This window comes from Octopus sinensis, linkage group LG3 (genome assembly GCF_006345805.1).
Source record: "Octopus sinensis linkage group LG3, ASM634580v1, whole genome shotgun sequence".
Classification (NCBI taxonomy): Eukaryota; Metazoa; Mollusca; class Cephalopoda; order Octopoda; family Octopodidae; genus Octopus; species Octopus sinensis.
The window spans coordinates 150586626-150608413 of record NC_042999.1 but is presented as its reverse complement, the minus strand read 5'-3'; the positions used below and the strand labels follow the sequence as shown (position 1 = coordinate 150608413).

The window sequence follows — 21788 nt, the reverse complement described above, 5'->3', positions numbered from 1 at the left end:
TCATCCTTTTCTATGACTGCAGAATTCTATGCAACCGGAAACAGACTTGCTTCCTATTTAAAAAAAGTAGATAATTTGATTAAAAAATCGTGCACGGTGAACAAGATTCAAAACGACGATAATTTTTTTTCCGGAGCGTATTAAGAATAGATATTCCAGTCATCGTACAAAATTTTATGATTTTTATTTCGCTGAACAACATTTATTCTAAGCTGAGATTTCTTGCTTTAAAGCAGTGGTTCTCAAACTTTTTCAGGCTGCAGCCCCCTTGACACCCAGGTCACATTTCTAGAGCCTCCACCCCACCACCACAAATATAGACCTCTTTCTGAAGCAAATTCAAAGCAATTGTATTTCACAAATAAAAATGAACCTTACAATCCCATTATTCTATTGTTTTTATCGCCCCACATTTTACATGAATCACTACCTCCATTATCGCCTCACTTTTCTTCAACGTCCCCTTGGAACTTTCCACCGCACCCGGGGGGAGGGCAATACCGCCCACTTTAGGAACCACAGCTTTAAAGTTATGGATGTACTTGCATATATGGGCTTACTACACAGGTGTTGCCACCCCACCGACTGTTTCCTTGCGTAGATTCTGTCATTTTGGGGAACTGCTGTTACTAACACAAACACCGGACTATTCGAATTGGTAGGGTCTACGTAAATACACATTTCGTTGACTGTATTATTCTGAAGCTAGCCTTTGCGCCCGAAATATAAAGGTTAAAAAAAAAACCTTTCTGCATTGTTAGAAGCTTCCCTTATTTCTCTTTCCATTCGCTTTTCTTCTTCTGTACTATAATGCTTCAAGCGAACTACAACGCGCTTTTTTATTCTTTCTTTTAAAACTGGTTTCAGATGATATCAATCACTATAACAGCTAGAAGGTAGTAGATAATGTCGTCGAAGAGACACATCTCTTACGTTTTACTTGTTTTCGTTGTTGGACTGCGGCCATGCTAGGGCAAATTCTCGAAGGATGTAGTCATATAAATCCACCTCATTTTTTTTATTTTTAAAGTCTGGTATCTGCTCTATTGGACACTTTTTGCCGAATTCCTAAATAACGGAAATGTAAACAAACTAACACCGGTGTCAAGTGGTATGGAATGACCAACTCACACACACACACACACAAACACACACGCACACACACACACACACACGCACGCACACACTCACATACACACGCACATATATACGACAGGATTCCACCCAGTTTCCGCCTACAAAATTCATTCACAAAGTGTCGGTCAATCTGCGGCCGTACCAAACGCTTGCCCAGGATGCCGCAGAGTGGGACTGAACCCAAAACCACGTAGTTGCAGGACACACCCATGCCTGCGCCTGTCTAGAAAATAAAAAGCGGATCGGTCATATCTAGAGCGTCGTCTGTACAATCAGAGCTGAGCAGACGTCGAGCTAAACAAGAAACATGTTATTCTGAGGTCTTGGAACTTTCTTATCCACCAGCATCAGTAAGCGAATTTCCTCTGCCAAACTCTTCGTTCTTCCATTTCGTCACCCTCTCTTCTCTACCCGAACCTACTTTTTTGTTAATTATCTTTCCTTGCTTCTTTGCTTTTTCTTTCCGCCTGTCTTCTTTCTGCTATTTTGTCTATTCCCTTTCCCCTTTCATTTTCTCTTTCTTCTCTTCACCATATCTCTGTATTCCCCACCTCCCAACTCTGCTTCCTTACTTTACTGTCCTTATAGTATCTACTTGTTTAGCTTTTCTTTTTTGCTGTCTTTTTATTTTATATTATTATTGTTTCTCTCTTGAAGCATCAGCTACGACAACCAACCGTTTATTGTCCATCATCCTTTTACCTTACGATCTCTCTCACTCTCTCTTTCTCTCTCCCTGATGCTCTCTGTCCTACTCTCTCTTTCTCTCTCTCTGATGCTCTCTGTCCTACTCTCTCTTTTCTCTTTGTCCTTATCTATCTATCTATCTATCTATCTATCTATCTATCTATCTATCTATCTATCTATCTATCTATCTATCTATCCAGCTATCTACCTAAGCTATCTTCTCTTTTTACTTTACCGATCGTAGTTATGCCTTTCCCTTCATTTTTTTATTATTTCTCTTTACTTTTATATCATTTTTCCTACATTATTTTATTTCCAGCCCTGACCTTTTGCTCACCTTCACCCGTTCATCTTATCTCCGAGCCAACATCACTCACTTTTTTGCCGACATGTTTTTTTGCCTTACGTCTTCTTTTCTTTCGTTTTATTTTCTTTTCTTATTTTATTTTCACTTTCTTGTTTTTCCTCTTTATTTCTAATTTTTTACTTGGGTAATTTATTCAATTTTCATTCATTTATTTATTCATTTTTGTATCGTTTTACATCCCCGTCCTGATCACTCTTCCTACTTCTTCTGCAACTATCATCGCCGTCTTTTTTATACCCTTCCCTTCATCAGTGTTCTCGGATTCTGGATAATATCCTCCCAGTTTCTCTTCCTTTTTACGTTTTCGCCTTCATATCTTTTATTCATTAATTTATTTATTGTCTTTATAATAAAATTCTGGCCATTTTCTGACATTTTGCTAACCCTTTAGCACCCATTCCATTTCTTTCTGACAACTTCTCTCGTTCTATATTGATTGTTAACAGGCACCAAATACAAGGAAGCGGCATTAATCTAACAGAAGCTCAGGGTTTCAAATACAGGGGAATAGCATTCTTTTCTTTTGCTCGCTTAAGTCATTGGAATACAACAATCCCTCGCCATATCGCGGTTCACCTATCGCGGTTTATTATTTAAGCTTTTATCGACTCCTCCGTGGTGTTGTTTTGCATTTATAATAAAATAAATATATAGGCGTAGGAGTGACTGTGTAGTAAGTAGATTACTTACAAACCACATGGTTCCGGGTTCAGTCCCACTGCCGCGCAAAGAAACTGAACCCGAAACCACTTGGTTGCGAAACAATCATCTAACCCACACAGTTAACATATGTTGTTGCTGTTGTTGTTGCAGCCGCTGCTGTTGCTGCTGCTGCTACTGTTGCCTCAACTCAACCCAGGCCGAGGAGACACATGATAAAAGAGATCCCAGCTATGACCATCCTGGCTTTTAAAATGAAATCTGCAGTGCTATCTCTATTAGACCGTTTGTTCTCAAACTATCAAACTCCACCCTTCTCCCAAAAATATTTAGAGATATCTTTTGCAGTCCCTTCCATTTCACCTTCTTAATGAGAAAACAAAATACAGTTTTACTTCGTTTTTATATTTGACCTGCAACATTCTTGATGTGAATTCGCGAGTTGAAACAAATTTTGTTGTCTCTTGGCGGGAGGCATTATCCCAGTAATAATACAAGCACTGGTTTAATGCCATGGATCTTTTCATTTTCAAGGCCTGATTTGTCAGATTTTTCCTACTTAACCAAACAATTTGAAACTTCGTATACTGGTAGAATGTGTCAAAAGAAAACATAATTGTAAACCAGAATGAAAACGGAATTGTAATTTCTAAGTTTAACGTTGTTTAATAATTAGAATTTTAACCAATGGTATTCGGTCTTTCGGCTTCATATTATTTACTCCGTCTCAATAGACGTAAACGGCTATTTTGCTGACGTAGTTAACATACGTGAAATGTAAACACCCGTTACCGTATTCCTTTCGTTTTTATTCACATTTTTTATATATTATTAACTAACTTATATATTAAACTTATATATTATATAACTAACTTAGTTTTTGTAAATTTTCGTATATTTTTTGTGATTTTTATTCCTTACTTTATTCGTGTAACTTTTATTTCTGTAACTTTTTATCTTTGGCAATCTTTCGTTTGTAGTAGACCTTTCCGTGATAACTGAAATTTTTTACTCGGTGTATGTGTATATGTATGTATGCATGTATGTATGTATGTGTGTGTATGTATGTATGTATGTATGGCCGATTCAGTGTTTACATTATTTCGAGTTAAAACGAAAGATTACCTTTGCTATGTAGAAAATAATGAGGTTGACTCAATGACAGTGATCGAAGATATAGACAAAATTTTTTTTGGTAATCTTTCGTTTTAACTCGAAATAATGTAAACACTGAATCGGCCATACATACATTTTTTTTTTTTTTTTTTTTTTTTTGTACTTGTTTCAGTCATTTTGACTGCGGCCATGCTGGAGCACCGCCTTTAGAGTGGTGAAAGATTACAGCAGGGATCACCACCTCCTGCCGGAGCCTCGTGGAGCTTTTAGGTGTTTTTTCGCTCAATAAACACACACAACGCCCGGTCTGGGAATCGAAACCGCGATCCTCCGACCGCAAGTCCGCTGCCCTAACCACTAGGCCATTGCGCCTCCATACATACATACACACACACACATACATACACACACATACATACACATACATACACACACACATACATAGATACATACACACACACACACATACATGCATACATACATATACACATACACCGAAAAAACACAAAACAGACCTACGCACAGCTGTCTACGTCACAAAATAGCTTTCTACGTCACACTAAGATAATGCAGTTAATTATTTCAAATGAAAACAAACAATACGATTGGTTAAAATTCGCAGATTTAATCTACGTTTAAAGTTATAAAATACATTTTTCTCAAATAAACAAGTTGAAACTAGTGTTTTCTTTTTTGAGACACTCTACCAGTATACGAAGTTTCAAGTTATTTAGTTAACTAGAAAAATCTGACAATCAGGCCTTGAAAATGAAAAGATCCAATACCATTCCTTTGATGTTAGTCAGTTGGTTAGATATTTAACCAGTTGGTTAACAATAAAGAAGTGGAATTGAACCTGTGTGTGTGTTATTATTATTGGCGTAATGGCCCTCCCTAGACACAGCAAAATACAGTTTGCATTCTTTTATAATTCCATCCTCCTTAGCGAAGGCGGAGGTATTATCTTCAGTCGAGTTTGTTTGTTTGTCCGTGGACATGATATCTCAAGAACCGCTGGTTGGATTCGAAGGAAACTTTCAGGGATGTTTGACCTCGTAACTGGAACGAACTGATTAGATTTGGGGATCGATCCGGTACCGAACAAGGATTCTTGATTATTTTTTCGGTTTTTTTTTTACTTAATTTTGGAGAGCAGTCAGGTTCATTTTTAGTATTCTCGTTTGTGAGAGGTGTCGAGTTTATTTTGAATATTCTCATTTTAAAAATCATCTCTGTCTAATCGTTGAGAGGACGTTGGTGTTGCCTTGGTGAAGGTCTGCGCTCTCTTAGTGCTCTTGTTTATTTTATTTTTCTTACAATGCTGAACCAGTTTAACATTTATAAAGCATCTAATTTTATTTAACAAAGCAGTTTGTCTGCCTATTGTTCAATCTTCAGGTTCTACTATTGAGATCTACTCATAAAATCGTTCTAAGTTCTTTCCAACCAGCAAAATATTTTCAAATCTTCTACACTGATGTAGTTTAGCATGTTGTTGATGAAAGTTACATTCCACTTTTCCTTGAAATTAATAATAAAAAAAGTTACCAACGTCTCGTCTTCATGCGCGTGTGCGCGAGTATGTGTGCATGTGGTGCTGGATCTGTTAATTGTTCTTGTGTAGAGTTAGTGGCTCTGTTGAACCGACCAAGCAGCCTTAATAAATTCTTTACTACCCACAAGGGGCTAAACACAGAGAAGACAAACAAGTTCAGACACACGAATTAAGTTAATTATATCGACCGCAGTGCGTAACTGGTACTTATTTAATCGACGCCGAAAGTATGAAAAGCAAAGTTGACCTCAGCGGAATTTGACCTCAGAACGTAGCGGCAGACGAAATACCGCTGAGCATTTCGCCCGGCATGCTAACGTTTCTGCCAGCTCGCCGCCTTACCAAGCAGCATTAATGTTATTCCCATGGACACAGACAATTGTGATTTCTTGTATGTCGGCAATGGAGGCTTCCGATTGGTAAAATAACATAATTTTAAAGATTTGTCACATTTTTATCGTCAATTTCTCGTAAAATGAGTGTAATTTTCATCATCACTTGCAAAACCATATCACATCAGCGTAAATAAAAATCTGGTGAAAATTTGAAAACATTTTGGTGGTTTGAAGGAATTTAAAAAGATTCTACTGATATGGTTATGATAAACACTGAAATAAATATTTAGGTGGTAGGCTTTAACTTTCATCTGGTTTAAAACTTCACTTGGAACATTGTATGCCACTATGTTGCAAGCATTCAGGTCAGGTTTCTGGCTTGAGAATCGCTCCCATAATCACTCGTATTGGTTTCGGAGACCTTGTAAAATTTCAAGTGCATAGCTCTTACCCCTGACTAAGTGAAATAAAAACCAATATATATATAAACACAAAGAAAAATCTTAGAATTCCATGTGGAAAATATTCTTTAATTCAATTGAATTCAGTTGCAATGTGTGTGTGTGTGTGTGTGTGTGTGTGTGTTGTGTGTGTGTGTGTGTGTGTGTGTGTGTGTGTGTGTGTGTGTGTGTGTGTGTGTTTGTATGTGTGCGCGCGTGAGTAAACATATCAATACATACATACCTTAACGTATATACATATATGTCTTTGTGTGTGTGTAGCCACAAACTACGTGTGACGGTAATATTGCTGGGAAGAAGAGAGGACTATGGTGCAACGCAAACTGAGCTTGCGTCAGCTGAAGACGTGCAACACTCACTGAATTGTTGACACAGAAACTTAAAGTTCTGTATGTAAGTCTCTATACGTGCATGCGCGTATGTATGTATGTATGTATGTATGTATGTATGTATGTATGTATGTATGTAGCGTGTGTATATGTTTGTGTGTGTGTTCGGTAAAAGAGACCGATAGAATAAGCACTAGGCTTACAAAGAATAAGTCCTGGGGTCGATTTACTCGACTAAGGCAGTGATTCAGCACGGCCGCAGTAAAATGACTAAAACGAGTAAAAGAATAAAAGAATAAAAGAATATTGAAATATTGGCCTTCATCTACATTCATTATCCACTTATACGCACAATAACTTTTATCTTATTCTAATCTTATAATTTACAGTATTTCGATATAAGTGTGTGTTTTCCTTATCATCATAATTTTCAGCATCAGCATCATCATCGTTTTAACGTCTCCTTTTCTATACTTGCATAAGTCTGACAAGAATACGTTAGGGTAGAGTTCTCTACTGCTGGATGCCCTTCCTGTTGCCAACCCCTAGTTGTTTCCAAGCATGTCAGATAACAAATTGTCTCCCAGCTTGTCAGACAACAAATAACCCAGGCATGTTTTAAAGCGGAGAACTGGAAACGAACAAAACCGTATGCATGAGACTTTTGTTCATAAAAAAATCGCATGACATGTCATGACGCGTCGAAAAACTCAGACGTGCTTTCGCAGTTGACTACAAACAAGCGACATCAGGAAACCATTGTTTACAAACCAGTGAATCCGAGGGAAATACGAACTCTCTCACACAAATGCATACGACAGATAAATCAAGAGAGAGGGGGGAGAGTGAAAGAGAGACAGAGACAGGCAGACAGATAGAGAGGAGGCGCATGGCAATCATAACATCCAACGAAGATCAACGAGGATCTATTCAAATTGATCCTCCGAAGGCGAAAAGATCGAATAACCAAATTCCGGAAAAAGTCATAATGTCCAAAGTATGAGAGAACGAAAACTCAGAACACTGAATTCCATAATATCGACAGATCAAAACTCCAAAGGTTTGACCTGGGCTGCCTAAACGTGGGTAAAACTGTGAAGATAGACATAATCTGTATGGAAACTCATTGTCATTGTATGGTTTATATCTGTTTTTAAGTAGATATTATCTCGCAGTTTTAACATCATCACCTGTTCTATGCGTACATTCAGCTGTGTTCAGTCTATTGTAAGCGTTCTGATCAAATCTTCAGGCTAAAGCTACTTGTATCAAGATACTCTTTACTGTAGTAACTGATATCCGCTGCCTTCCTTGCCAGTGCAAAAAGTCGAAGGCGCTCTCCTTCTTCCTATAACTAAGCCACAATAACAATTAAAAGAAACTGGACATTTATGAATTCAACGAAAGCATTGGATGAAATTCGAATCATTCATGGAATGAATCCGTTAGCTATCTTAAAATTACCCAATTAATTAAGTATTAATAAACAAGCATGTATTTCAGTTTTATTTGCCTCTAGTTTAAAAACAAACAAATGCGATGCTCCCTACAAGTGAATGTTTGTAGGGAGCATCCCAGAGAAAAAAAAAAAAGCACTGCACACAGTTTTGGTCGGCCCGAGGCTGTAGTAGAAGTCACTTACCCAAGGTACCACGCAGTGGGACTGACCCGGGAACCATGTGGTTCGTAAGCAAGCTACTTACCACACAGCCACTCCTACGCTTATGATATAACTCTGGCCAATGAGACTTAACTCAACAATTCCTGTAAAAGCTATAACAGACGTTTCTTTACTTAATGTATGTGTACAGAGAAAACTATGGGAAACTATTAATGACAAAATTACGACACACTTATCCAATCTTCCCTTCTCAAGGTTTAAAGTCCCCTCAATTCCCACTGTGGCAATCTTTCCCCTCCGGATGCTCAGCCTCAATTGTAATCTGATTGATCTTACAAACGTACGCCATCTACAAATGTCACTGACACTGACTGTCTTCCTTCTTCTCACCGAGAGAAGGTGTTAGTCTGTAGATTGTTATTATTCTTGCCTTTGTCAAGCAAGTAAACCTTTCTAGCCAATTTTTATATTGATGAAAGAGAATAAACAAGTGGCAATAATAAAAGATCCGTGAGAGTACTTTTGTTGAATCCTGCTGCAAAACAAATGACCAAGTAATTACACTGGACTGATAATCGAGAACAAAAGGCTGAATTTTCATGCTTTCAAGTTTTGTTTCTGTTTAGTTTGCGAAGAAGACAAATATTAACAGTAATCAAGACATCAAAAAGAAAAGACAAAAAAAGCCTTTTATGCCGACCACGACGAGATTCGAACTCGCAATCTTCTGATTCGAAGTCAGACGCCTTATCCATTAGGCCACGCGGCCAACCGAGAGACGGTGCTAAAAATACTTTTAATATATTTCATAATACTTATAATTATTATATTATAATAATTATTATTAATAATAATAATAATAATAATAATAATAATAATAATAATAATAATTATTATTATTATTATTATTATTATTATTATTATTATTATTATTATTATTATTATTATTATAATTTCTTTCATAAAAAGAGAATACACACAACACACACACACACACAACACACACACACACACACACACACACACACACATACACACACACACACACACACACACGACAGAAGTAAATAGACACCCTTATAATCATTAAAATTTATTTAAATCTGAAATTATACATTCAAATTATTTATTAATTGTTATAATGTGAATATTTAATATTTAGTAGACATGCCCTTTGCATTTTTCGGTACAAGGACCTTATTCGATCAGATGACGAATATTCTCTTGCGGAATTTCTTGCTAATTTTCATACAATAATCTTAAAAGATCTAGTTTTAGAGATGCTTTCTTGTTCTTTTTATTAAGTATCCTGTCCATTGTGTCTCAGAGATGTTCAATAGGGTTCATACAATCTCATTCAACAACTCTTGGGTCATTTTATCCATGTGACAAGGAGCCTCATCTTCCATAAATAAAAAGGCTTTAATCATTTCACCACAGGAGAAAATTAGGACCCCTTTCTACAATATAGACACATATTTATCTGAGTTTATGTTTCCTTTACACTCCACTAACTCTGATCAACCATTGCTCCAAATTGCTCCCCAGACTATCACAGAATAACTGCCGTGTTTCATTGTTGGCTGTAATCTTTTCACTTCAAATTTTTTATCACAGACTCTCCAGACCCACATTCGACCGCAGAAATACAGCCAATCTGGACTCATCAGAGAATATTACAGTGACCCAAAATGCTAGTGGCCTCTCCACCATCTCACTAGCCCAATCTTTTCTCCACTTGATGTTGACTTGTTGAAAAAGTGGCTTACTTCTTGCTACTCTGTCATAGTAACCAAGTTTATGTAGATGCCCGATAGCTGTTCCGGGACTGACATCAACTTGTTTTGTTATGTCAGAGGCCTTGCAACGAGGATTATCCTCCACCCTTCTCTTAACAAAGAGAAGGGTCCTGTCAGAGGGCCCTGGTTGATCTGAGCGAGGTGATGTGGACTCCTTCCTCTCTCTGGTGAATTGCGCAGTCACTCTATTAATTGTAGAAAGCGGGATCCCAAGGTTTTCTACGATTTTACACTGACTATGTCCACCTTCAGAATGACCGACAATACGGTCTCTGAAATTCAGACGCATAGATGTATGCGTGCATGTGTGTGTGTGTGTGTGTGTGTGTGTGCGCGTGTGCGTGTGTGTGTGTGTATACATACACACACATACAGAAAGACAAAAGACGAAGATAGGTGTATAAACAATATAGTGGTGTATTAGTTTAACGCTCGGGAAGGTGAGAAAATATTTTACGTTTGGACCCTACGCCCTTGAACAGAAAGGAACACGGGGAAATAAACAGAGAGGGAATAGAAAAATAAAGATTTTTGGAGTTAGCGGTTAACACACACACACACACACACACACACACACACACACACGAGTAAGTAGACAAAGAAACGAAAAGGGCAAATATTTAGTAGGAGTTATGTATATTATTCAAAACTGTTCGATTCAATTCCGTGCTACTTCGAGCTTCGCAGGCTCCTATGGGGAGCCCGACTCCTTCAGGCTTGGCTCCCGTTAGAGGCTTGCGTAACTTGCAGTAGCATGGAACCCAATCAAAGTGTTTTAAATATATATATATATATATATATATATATATATATATAGTTTTCACATATGTTATCAGCAATGACACCTAATGAAAAAAAAAAGTTAAAAAAATAAAAATTATTCGACCACGACGAGACTCGAACTCGCAATCTTCTGATTCGAAGTCAGACGCCTTGTCCATTAGGCCACGCGGCCAATCCTGCTAACCCGCTAAGAAATTATTACTAATATTTTATATGAAATAAATTTTTTTTCTATTATTTTTCAGTAATCACATAAATTGATGTTATATCACATACGCACACATTTATTAACTAGCGAGTCCCTCGGTGATGCTTGGGAAATGAAGAATCTGGATAGCCAATTTATTGAAAAACAGTTATGCTAATGGTTTATGTATTCTCTTTCTCTATTTAAGTTAGAATAAATTTTGACCGTACACCTACTTGGTAGCAAAGCTGTAAATGAAAGCACCTTGTTTTCTTCATCATCCTGTAAATCTTAAGGTCTTGCAGAATTCTATAGTTCAAGATAACGGGATCATTTGTAGCTAATGAATTAAGGATCTGCATTCTTCCCCTAAGGATCCAAGTTCAGCCATACTTTGCTCCAGACGGGTTGGTATGTGTCTTGTTCTAATAATAATGGGTATGAAGCTTAGTGGCTGTGTGGTAAGTAGCTTGCTTACCAACCACATGGTTCTGGGTTCAGTCCCACCGCGTGGCACCTTGGGCAAGTGTCTTCTGCTATAGCCTCGGGCCCACCAAAGCCTTGTAAGTGGATTTGGTAGACGGAAACTGAAAGAAACCCGTCGTATTATGTATGTATATGTGTGTATATGTTTGTGTGTCAGTGTTTGTCCCCCACCCCCAGCATCGCTTGATAACCGATGCTGGTGTGTTTACGTCCCCGTAACTTAGCGGTTCGGCAAAAGTAACCGATAGAATAAGTGCTAGGCTTACAAAGAATAAGTTCTGAGGTCGACTAAAGGCGGTGCTCCAGCATGGCCGCAGTCAAATGACGTAAAAGAGTATGTATGTATGTATGTATGTATGTATGTATGTATAGATGGATCGATGGATCGATGGATCGATGGATCGATGTAAGTATATGTAGTTTTATCAATACCGTGGCCAGATGCATTGCAAAGGAGCGAGAAAAGAACAATCACCTCGGACTCAGAATGAGAGGGGCACAAACCTTAATTAATAGGCACTATCATGCCTATTAATTAAGGTGAGAGCGCATAGAAGCAGTAGAGTACCAACTCTGCTGCTTCTATGCTGAAAAAATAACATGAGTAGGGCATGATTGGAATGTCTGAAATAAATTCGACTGCTCTCACAAACGAGAATACTAAAAATGAACCCGACTGCTCTCAAAGATTAAGTAAAAAAAAACGGCAAAATAATCCAGAATCCTTGTCCGGCACCGGACCGCTCCCAAAATTTAATCAGTTCGTGCCAGTCACGAGGCCAAATATCCCTGAAAGTTTCGTCCAAATCCATGCAATGGGAATGAACCCGGAACCATGTGGTTGGTAAGCAAGCCACTTACCACACGGCCACTCGAAGACATTGTATGTGCCGGGGGATTTGTGCTGTCTGTCAAGTCACAACAAGGACCCCAGACAAACAGCACTTTGCGCAGTATGCATGCAATTCCAAGTAAAGCTGATTTTTGCAATACATCAAGATCGTATGATATTTCTAAAGTGTCCAGCTGTTTCTTCAAGTTGGGTGGTATTGAACCCAATGCTCCGGTGACAACAGGGACGACTTTTATGTTTGCCTCTCACAGCTGCCACGTTTTGTTTATCCCAATTTCCAGGTCTCCATATTTGTCGGCCGTTTTAGCTACAAAATACTAAGGTGATACTAATGAAAGGATTCAAACCAATAGCTCTTAGTGTGGTTGTCCGCTACGTTATAAAATTTATCCAACTACACTCCTCCACCAAAAAATTGTTTACAATCATAACACCAACAGCAAAAACATCTATTAAAAATGAAAAAGAAAAAAAAATGAACAAGGATCCGTCTGTCCGTAAGTCCAATCGTTCAACCGAAAGAAAATCAGTAAAATCACACCGGTAAAAAGTGCCATTAAATTGTTTGTTTTGCAGTTGAGTAAATAAATAAATCTTGAATGAGTTGCCGAAAAGGTACGGTTGAGAAGCCCCGCTTCATGTCTTGTTTATTAAACAAATATATAATTTGAACGGCTGTCAGAGATAGATGGTTATTAGTAATTTGCGTGTCTGCAGAGTTAATAATTATACCACAGCAATGGCCCCTGAAGATAGATAAAAAAAAAAAAATTAGAAAAAAGAAGCAGGCAGGCGTTGGACATATCGCTAAATAGCATCCGAGTCGTCGTGGTATTTTCGCGTATTAGATCATCATCATCATCATCATCGTCATCATCGTCATCATCGTTATCATCATCATCATCATCATCATCATCATCATCATCATCATCATCGTCGTCGTCATCATCATCACCATCATCAACACCCCACCACCACCATCATCATCATCATCGTCATCATCATCATCATCATCGTCATCATCATCATCATCATCATCATCATCATCATCATCATGATCGTCATCATCATCATCGTCATCATCATCATCATCATCATCATCAACACCCCACCACCACAACCACCACCACCACCACCACCATCATCATCATCATTATTATTGTTTTTATTGGATTGGCAGAACCATTAGAGAGGCGACGAAATGCTTTGCGGCATTCGTTCCGGCTCTTTATGTTCTTGAGTTCAAATCCCGACGAGGTCAACTTTTGCCTTTCATCCCTCTGGGTTCAATGAATTAAAGTACTGGAGTTAATTCAATAAACTGCTCCCTTCTCCACAAATGTCAGACCTTGCCCTTATGACGGAATCAATTAATTATTATTAGCAGGTAGAGGGCGGCGATCTGCCAGAATCGTTAGCACGCCGAACAAAATGCTTAGCTGCATTTCGTCCGTCTTTATGTTCTGAGTTCAAATTCTGCCGAGGTCAACTTTTCCTTCCATACCTTTCGGGGTCGATAAAAATTAGTACCAGTTATGAACTGGGGTCGGATGACACAATCGTCTAGTCCCTTCTCTCAAGGCCTTGTACCAACAATAGAAAGGATTATTAGCTGGCAGAATCGGTTAATCATCGTAAAAGATATTTTGTGGTATTTCTTTCGGATCTTCATGTTCTGAGTTCAAATCCCATCCATGTCAATTTTGCCTTTCATCCCTTTGTGGTCGGTAAAATAAAGTACCGGCTATGTTCTGGCATTTTATTCCCCACTGCTCAGAATTAGTGGTCTTCTGTCTAAATTAGAAACCGTTGTAAGACGGCGAGCTGCTTTAATCGTCAGAGCGTCGAACAAAATGCTTAGCGTCAAGTACTAGGGTCGATGTTATTGACTTGTTCCTCTCCTCAGAATTGTTTACCTAGTGCCAAAATTTGAAACCATTATAACTGGAGGCAGCGAGCTGGCAAAATCATTTGTGCGTCGAACAAAATGCATAGCGGCATTTCTTTCAGCCTTACATTCTGAGTGTGAAGGCGCGTGGCTTAGTGGTTAGGGTATTCGGCTCACAATTGTAAGGTCGTGAGTTCAATTCCCGGCGACGCGTTGTGTCCTTGAGCAAGACACTTTATTTTACGTTTCTCCTGTCCACTTAGCTGGCAAAATTGAGTAGTACCTGTATTTCTAAGGGCCAGCATTGTCACACTCTGTGTCACGCTGAATCTCCCTAAGAACTACATTAGGGGTACACGTGTCTGTGGATTGCTCAGTCACTTGCACGTTAATTTCACGAGCAAGCTGTTCCGTTGATCGTATCAGCTGGGACCCTCGTCGTCGTAACTGACGGAGTGCTCCTACTGCATTCTGAGTTTTAAAAAACGCCGAGGCTGACCTTGCATTTCATCCTTTCAGGGTCGATAAAATAAATACCAGTAGAGTAATGGGGTCGATGCAATCGACATAATCCTCTAACCTGAAATTGTTTGTCTTATGCCAAAATTTGAAACCAGACGAATCCCCCTATCGACCGAGTCCATCGTGAGGATCGCCTCGTCATCAACCTTTGACAAGACAAGACAGGCGGTGTTGCTCTGTCTAGCGGCCATAGCGAAAGAAGTTGTGTGGTAGACAAGGCTGAAAGGATTTAGGACAGACACTTTCCTCTTCGGTCAAGCCCACATTGGCGTTTTAGGTTCCGTTTGGAAAGGGAAATAGGGGTGAAGAGGAAAGTGCCCTCACTCAGGGAATTTGTCAAAAGGTAGGTGACTCTGGCCAAAATGGTTAGGTAGATGGACCTATTCTAAGCATGTGACTGTAGACTGGAGAACAACAGCTTGGCGAGGCCTTCTGTCCTTGATTGTCAGGGTGACATTGGATCTGTGGGGTTCCTTGACTGACTCTAGTTGAAGGTTTTGTTGTGTAAGGACGACTTCATCATAAATGTTTTCACATATTTTGTATTAGATTGCCCCTCCCTCTCCACACCACCGATGTTATCCAAGGGATAACATCGTCTGTGGGACAAACCCGTTGTATTTCAGGCTTCCACCACTAGAAGCCACTTGATGCGACCCTCAGGCATCAGTCTTTTGACTGACGTTGTCGGGTGAAGTCGTACTGCCACGTGGTGCGTTTTTGTTTTGCAGTGCTTCTTTTTTGTGATGGCTGAAACGAAGGGACAGCGTGCTTCCACGAAATTTTGTTGTCAGTTGCGACGACGAGGGTCCCAGCTGATACAATCAACGGAACAGCTTGCACGTGAAATTAACGTGCAAGTGGCTGAGCACTCCACAAATACGTGTACCCTTAACGTAGTCCTCAGGGAGATTCAGCGTGACACAGAGTGTGACAAGGTTGACCCTTTGAAATACAGGTACTACTCATTTTTGCCAGCTGAGTGGACTGGAGCAACGTGAAATAAAGTGTCTTGCTCAAGGACACAACGCGCCGCCGTGAATTGAACTCATGACCATACGCTCATGAGCTGAATGCCCCTAACCACTAAGCTACCCGTCTTCACGGAAGATCAAAGGCATCCACAACTGAATGCATGTCGTGAACTGAAAGAACAGTTGGAAGTTGACCCAGACCTTTTTTCGAAGATCATCACTGGTGACGAAAGCTGGTGTACGGAATTTGCAGATGTGGAAGAGGTGACGAAAAACAAAAATGACGGCGGCGTTAAAAGGCATCACTTCGCAAGAGTTCCAGGACTACTTCGAATAGTGGAAAACGTGCCAGAACCGATGTATTGCTTCAAATGGAGAATACTTTGAAAACAATAAAAGTGTAAACATGTAAAGCTAAGTGAATAAAATAATATTGCAAAAATTCCTGTTTCTTTTGGTTACCCCAACCACACTGTTTCTATTTTTGTAATTTGCTCATTCTGTACATTTGTAGCAAATAAATGGAACCAATCTTGAGAGCCACGGAGTGGTGATGTTGCCGAAGAAGGATTTGCGCAAGGCGGACGCTGTAAGTAACTTCAGACCCATACCCCTGTTAAAAATAGGGTTAAAATATTTGACAAAGATCCATACCAAGAGGATAGTGTTGTCCGATACACGCATGATAATGCGATCATTGGCAGATCTAATCACAGAAACGGTCTTCTCGTGCAATGCATTATAAAGTGGGCCTGGAATAGATATAGATAGATGAATAACAATGGAAATTCCATATTTATTCACAAATGAATAAATATGGAGTTTCGCTCTTAGGCTTACAGCATGTTCGACCATCGCTAGTTGGTGGCAGTCCTAAGGGCAATCGATTTCAGTCCTGCTTTCAGAGACTGAGGTCGCTGGATCGAGCTTGTCGTCTGTTTAAGGATGGCTTCTTTTTTCCTTTCTTGCATGCTTTAACGCATGAGGAAACTTTGAGGAGCACTTCGATCGAACTGGAACGCAAGGAGAACTGTGTCTGCATACGCACTGTTGCTATCATGGTACTGGTTACTATAGAGATGAAGGTACCTTTCTTGCGGAAGAAAAAGATGCATAAATTTTTCCGATGTTTATCAGCGAAGGATGTAAGCATCGCCGAGAAACTAAAATATTAGTATTTTTAGAACTCCTTTATGATATTTCTTATGTCCCGTTGGAAAACTGTAACCAACAATGCTATTGTTCACCGATTACGAATGAGGTTAAATAATAAAGTTCTAAATAAAATCAATAATATTATGAAGTCAGAGTTATCTGTGAAAATCAAGTAGGAATTCTGAAACGGAAGTGTTGGTCCATGCAATGCTGATCCATGCAGTACTGATCCAAGCAGTTCTGAGCCTTGTTTTGATGAGCCAAGTAATGTTGATCCTTGCAGTAGTGATCCACGCAATGCTGATCCATGCAGTGCTGAGAAATGCAGTGTTGGTTCAACCATGCAGTACTGAGCCTTGCTGTGTTGAACCATGTAATGCTAACCCATGCAATGTTGAGCCATGCAGTGCTGATCCATGCAGTGTTGAACCTTGCTGTGCTGATCCATGTAGTGTTGAGCAATGCAGTGTTGAACTATATAGTACTGATCCATGCAGTATTGAGCTATGCAGTGCTGATCCGTGCAGTGCTGATCCATGCATTGTTGAGCAATGCAGTGGTGAACTATGCAGTGCTGATCCATGCAGTGTTGAGCAATGCAGTGTTGAACCATGCAGTACCGAGCCTTGCTGTGCTGAGTCATACAGTGCTGAGCTATGCAGTGCTGAGCCATGAAGTGCTGCGCAGCGTCTGAGACTTGATAAACCGAGTACCAAATACTTTCAATTTGTTTATTATAATTACATAAAATAATAAATGGAGAGAAAGGTGAAAATATATCACATCTGATAAAGGAATGTAGTAAAGTGGTCCCGAGAGAAGTACTAGACAAAACATCCATTTGACCGTCCGACCGTCCATCTAGCCATCTTCTCCACCCACAATTCCTGGGGATACAGTCCTCAGGCACCTCCTCCATAGAGTCCTATCAGAAACAACCTAGAGTATGATTCTCGCTTCGGGTGCCCGGAGAGGCTCCTAGTTCGAATTTCGCGCGAATCGTAAATTATTTTTTATAGATCCAATCCAAATGCCAACTTGATGCCTGAGGCAAGTAAAACTGCCGAAAGCTGCAACATGAAAAGGGTTCGAAAGAAGAACTGAAAAGAAAAGTGTTGTATGTATTAGTTTCAAATTTTGGCACAAGGCCAGCAATACATACAAACATACATGCAGGCATGGATGGATGGATGGATGGATGCATGCATGCATGCATTTATACGTGTGTATGTATTTATATGTGTGTATGGATGGATGAACGAATGGATTAATGGATGGATAAATGCATGGCTATATATACGTATGCATGTATATATATATGCATGTATGTATGCACTGTGTATGTGCATGCACGCTTGCACATGCATGAATGCTGGCAAATTGGTCCTGCCTTTCCTACTAAAAGATATTTTTAAAAATTACAGTTGTATATTTGCAACAGTAGTTTCTGATTTAATAATTATTCTATAAATCATCGCTGTCTATTTTCCTTGCTTACAACCATATGTACTGGAGTAATAATCTAAGTGGTTCATGGATCATTTGGGGTCTATTTCTAGCAGATTGGTGTTGAAATCATTCAGCACCCTTATTATAATTTTTACATACATACATATACATGCTATTGGGTAATCTTTCAATTTTATGTAAGACAGCTTTTATTGGGTTGTTTCACATGAAATGTCGCATTTTTCAATTACTTGTTATTTCAGTCATTTAAAAACTCAATTATGTATATCCTTGCATTTAATCTTGACTCTTTTTCTTTCCCAGCAATATTGGTATTCAAACTTCGTACCCACAGAAATTATGAAAATGATAACAACCAAACTACGTTGAGGGATTTTCTCGTATGAATACAAACTGGGTTACTCTGCCGCAGAAGCTCTACGGAATATCAAGCGGGCCTTTGTTAATGGTTTTGTCGACATCAGAATTGTTCAAAGATAGTTCCAAAGCTCTCGTTCAGGAGATGATAGCCTTGAAAATAAACCAAGGGGTAGACCAAAATCAGTTATTCGGCATGATGGATTAAATGCTTTATTTGAACAAAATCCGAGCACAAAGGTTCGTAAACTTTCGTCAGAATTCCAAATATCTCGCACAACTGTTTTTGGACACCTTTAAAAATCAAGAAAACGGATAGGTTTGTTCCACATCAACTGAACGAGATTTTTAAAAATCAGACGCCTCGAAGTATGCTCTTTATTGCTTTCTCGACTGGAAAAAGACCATTTTTGCATTAAATCATTACCTGTGATGAGAAATGGATACTCTTTGACAACAGAACAGGACAGTGATTAGATGCAGGAGAGTCACCTAAACTCTACCAAAACCTACCATTGCACTCTAAAATGTTTGTGGTCATTGTATGGTGGTTTGCGAAGGGAGTTATTCATTATTCATTTTTGCAAGAAGGTAAAACGGTAACAGCAATATCGTATTGCCAGGAAACTGATTGTACGCATGAGAATTTGTAAAAAATTAGTCAATAGAGATGACCCAATTTTGCTCTACGACAGTGCACGTCCTCACACTCCTCAAGCTACGGTCCAAAAGTTGCAAAGCCTGAATTATGAGATTTTGCAACATCCTCCCTATTCCCTTGATATCTCTCCTACTGATCATCACTTATTTAAGCATTTTGAGCTTTTCATAAGCAATAAAACATTCTTAAATAGAGAAGAGGTAATTGAAGAATTCGGACAGTATATCACAGCAAAGATGATTTTTTTTTAAAGATGGAATATATGACAAAGAAAAACCTTGGGTAAACGTCATAAATGATCATGGATCAAACACTTCTGAAGCGTTTTATTGTTACCTTTCAAATACGACATTTCATATGAAACAACCTAATATTATAACATAAAAAACAAGCTTTAATACTCAAAAACACATGCGCGCGCACGCACTCAAGCGCGCGCACACACATGCACACACACACTCACACACTCTCTCTCTCTCTCACACATACACACACACACAAACACGTACACACCAATGAAGACAGCATTCCACGTTCAGTGGATTTCTGTGATATTTGTTAATACTGTAATATTTCTAAGTATATCACAAGGGGCTCAACTTGGATGTCTATGCCAGTGTCAGGAAGAACGATTAAAAAAGAGAATGGATTGAGTACAGTTCGATTGTGAAAAATAATTGTTAGGTGGATTTTTTTTTTTTTTACACTACCAATGTAAGGGAGGTAACTTCTGTAAGGGAAGTAACTCTTATAATTACACCCTCAGTTTTCCGTAATGCTTTTTTGCTCCTTAATTATGTGTTGTTATTAATTGTAATGTGTGTGTGAGTGTGCGTGTTTTGTATGCATATGTGCATGTGCATATGCATGTATTTACATACGTGTATAGGTATGTATGTCAATGTATGCATGTGCGTATGTATATATAAAGATGTATGTCCCTGTATGTAATGCGTCTGTATGTATGCGTCTATGTATGTATATGTGTCTATTTGTATATACCTACGTATATATGTACGTTCGCATGTATATATGTATGTATGTACGTACGTATTTATGTATGTATGTATGTATGTATGTATGTATGTATGTATCTTTCGCCATATCGCGGTTCACCTATCGCGGTTCACCTATCGCGGTTCACCTATCGCGGTTCACCTATCGCGGTTTATTATTTAAGCTTACGTCAATTTCTCCGTGGTGTTGTTTTGCATTTATAATAAAATAAATATATACAAATTATAAAAATAATTTTAAAATAATTTACAGTACTGTTTCTACTTCGCGGATTTTCACCCAATATTTGGGTTCCAGAATGTAACACGGGCGATAGTCGAGGGATTACTGTATGTATGTATGTCATTATTCAGTTTTATTTCAAGATTTCTTGCCAATAGAGAAAGGACCGGTTTCTAACCAAGATCCAAAGTTACTTCATTGGAATTTCAATATCAACAACAGGGTATGTATGTATGTATGTATGTATGTATGTATGTATGTATGTATGTATGTATGTGTGTGTGGGTGTGTATGTGTGCGTATGTATGTATGTATGTATGTATGTATGTATGTATGTATATGCAGATTTGTATGTTTTATGTATGTATTCTTATGCATATATTTGCATATCTAGACATGCTCATATATATTTAAATGATAAACTTCTGGAAAGTTTTACAGATTTTTATAGTTCCAGTGATGGATTGGATCTGAAGTCTTTGAATTAGCTTTCTCCTTTCTGGTTTTGAGAAGTCTAATTTCTTAAGATTGGTATTTAAGCAGTGTGTTAGATATCCTTGGACACCAATATTTACAGGTATAAACCTGGACTTGCATGCATGCATGCATGTATGTATGTATGTATGTATGTATGTATGTATGTATGTGTATGTATGTATGTATGTATTATGTATGTATGTATGTATGTATGTATATGCAGATTTGTATGTTTTATGTATGTATTCTTATGCATATATTTGCATATCTAGACATGCTCATATATATTTAAATGATAAACTTCTGGAAAGTTTTACAGATTTTTATAGTTCCAGTGATGGATTGGATCTGAAGTCTTTGAATTAGCTTTCTCCTTTCTGGTTTTGAGAAGTCTAATTTCTTAAGATTGGTATTTAAGCAGTGTGTTAGATATCCTTGGACACCAATATTTACAGGTATAAACCTGGACTTGCATGCATGCATGCATGTATGTATGTATGTATGTATGTATGTATGTATGTATGTATGTATGTATGTATGTATGTGATTATTCAGTTTTATTTCAAGATTTCTTGCTAATAGAGAAAGAGCCGGTTTCTAACCTAGATCCATGGCTCCTTCATTGGAATTCCAGCATCAACAACAGGGTATTTTTGCATGCGTGTATGT

At 38.5% G+C, this 21788-nt stretch overlaps 2 non-coding genes across 2 annotated transcripts; both read right to left on the bottom strand.

Moving 5' to 3' along the window:
- Window positions 1-8964: 8964 nt before the first annotated feature.
- On the bottom strand, window positions 8965-9037 carry Trnar-ucg. Its single transcript has one exon. It is a non-coding gene; the product is annotated as a tRNA-Arg (tRNA).
- A 1912-nt stretch (window positions 9038-10949) lies between these two features.
- On the bottom strand, window positions 10950-11022 carry Trnar-ucg. The gene has a single exon. It is a non-coding gene; the product is annotated as a tRNA-Arg (tRNA).
- Between the last annotated feature and the right edge of the window lie 10766 nt (window positions 11023-21788).